We start from the raw sequence: 2,511 nt of genomic DNA on the forward strand, positions 1-2,511 counted from the left end.
ATTGGGGGGGGCTGGGGGGGAGGGGCATGCAGGGAAGTGATCAGGGGGCTGGGGAAATGGGTGGGGCCAGCGGGGGTCCCCCCACGGTCCCCTCCCCTCTCTGGTAACCCCCCAACCCCTTACTTACAAAGGGGTTTGAGATGGGCCAAGAGGCATGTGCGTGCTCATCTGGATGCACCCTATATGGTCAAAGCACATATAAATTGCAGTTGTTTGTGTCCAGCATTCTTGGAAATGTGACTTGGGCATCTCAAGTGTGACACCGCAGAACCTGAAGAAAGTACAGGTAGTACACACCTGTGAAAAGTTTGGTTTAAGTGACATAGTGAACAACTATATTGTTTTGTGAATGTAATGCAACTGCAATTTCTGTAGTACTTCAAAAATGATACTCAGGCTTTCTGTTGTCAGGTGCCAGCAGTTTCTTTTGGTTGCTCATGTCCAGATCCAGCTTGCATTTGTGAAGAAGAGGTAAAGGCCTCTATGGGGGTGGTATTACACCTTACCGTTAAAACATGTTAAGGGTTCTTAAAGTGGGATCATCTTCATATGAAGGTAGGAAAAGGTGAGCTAAGTACCATGTGAACATGTCAGAGTAGTCCACTTCAGGTGAGAATTATCCTCATTCGGTGTTAGGGAATTTGTGTTCCAGCCATATTAGACTGCTCCACGTGGCCAGTTCAAGTCCTTCTGCATCCCAGGAAGCACCACTCCTAGTGGATGCTCTATCCTGCTCCAGAGTAACAGTGGGAAGAGCTGGAAACAAGGGACTCCTAAAGGTAAGAACCCCTCCCTTCCTCTCCCTGCTCAGCATGTCTCTCCCCTCTCCTGTCTCCTGGGGCTCACTCCATCTGCACTTTGGCCTTCCCCGTCTCACAGGGCTTGTCCCTTAGTCCCCTGGGGCTCACCGCTCCTGGCCCAGTCCATTGGGGCTTACCCATCCCCATGTTCCCTGGGGGCTTATCCCCTCACCCCCAGCCCAAGACAGTTGACATCAGGTCTCAGATCTCTCCTTTCCCTAGCCCAATCCCACCTCCACATACTGCAGCCAGGCCTGGTACAACTCTGTGCCCCAGCTTGTGATCAAATGGCACTTGTCCTGTAAGCAGAGGAAAGACTTGGGCAGGGGAGAGAGGGGAAGGAGACCAGGGGATCCAAGATTAAGGAGGAAACATCCTAGGTTTCCTTTGGGATGGAGGTGGGTGATGAAAATAGCAGGGATGGTAGCTGCTTCTGAGGGCATAAAGACTGCCAAGTTTCAAGGAGATGGGTGTAGGGGTTTCTGAGAAACTGCACCTCAAACTGTGCAAAGCAAAACTCGTATCACTTGATGGCAGTGGCAGCCTGCTGTCTTCCCGCACACAAATCTGGGGGCCCACACCTAATGGGAGGGCTGTGGAGCTGTGCTGAACTTTTTCCAGGGGTGCAGGACCCTGGATCTGCGTGTAGGATGATAACATGCTGCCACTGCTGGCTAGGACCAGCACCAGCACCCGAGTCTGCCTGATGCAGTCCGTGCCAAGCATCAGGAAGAACCCAGTGCTGGTGCTGGCCCCAGCTGGCAGCATCAGCCTGCTGTCTTCCTGTATGCACATCTGGGGACCTGCATCCCCTGGGAGGGCTGTGGGGCTGTGGCAGACTCCTCCTGGGGGGCACGAGCTCCCAGATCTTTACGTGGGATGACAGCATGCTGCTGCTGCCAGCTGGGGCCAGCACCAGCATCAGGCTTCCCAGGATCATGCCACGTGCAGATCCAGGGGCCCTTCCCCCCCGGGAGGAGTCTGACACAACCCCACAGCCCTCCCAGGGGATGTGGCCCCCCGGATCTGTGTGTGGGATGACAGCATGCTGCTGTTGCTGGCTGGGGCCAGCGGCAGCACTAGGCTTCCTGGCATTTGGCAGGGGCTGAGCCCAGTGGCGGTCCCACCTGGCAGCAACTGCCTGCTGTCATCCTGCATCATCCAGGGGCCTGTGCTCCCTGGGAATAGCTGCAGGAAGTGATCAGAGAGCTAGGGGAAAGATCAGGGAGCTGGGGAATCCAACTGGGGGAATGTTCAGGGACCTGAATACTCCCTGGTTCGATTTCCCAACCCCCTGCTCGATTCCCCAGCTCTCTTATCACTTCCCAGCAGCCTGCTGAAACCCCATGTGCAGATCAGGGGCCTGTGCCTCCCATAAAGCTGTGGGGAAGTGATCAGAGAGCTAGGGGAAGTGATCAGAGAGCTAGGGGAAGTGATCAGAGAGCTAGGGAATTGAACAGGGAGCTAGATATCAGTATCAGAGAGCAGTCCTTCCCCCTCCCTCTCTTTAGTCTCTGTTTAGCTGCCACAAGCCTGGCTTCAAAACTCAAAACCTTTCAAAACTTTTGAAACATTTCAAGTGCCTTTGTTTTGTTTTGATTTTGCTGTTTTGAGCTTGAAAAGCATTGAAACAGCTTCGAAACGAAACACCCGTCAAAATTTCGCACTGCCCTACTATTTACTATATTAAGAAAAACTTTCTTGCTAGTAG

This window comes from Gavialis gangeticus, unplaced genomic scaffold (assembly GCF_001723915.1).
Source record: "Gavialis gangeticus isolate Ggan-Ray unplaced genomic scaffold, GavGan_comp1, whole genome shotgun sequence".
NCBI lineage: Eukaryota > Metazoa > Chordata > Crocodylia > Gavialidae > Gavialis > Gavialis gangeticus.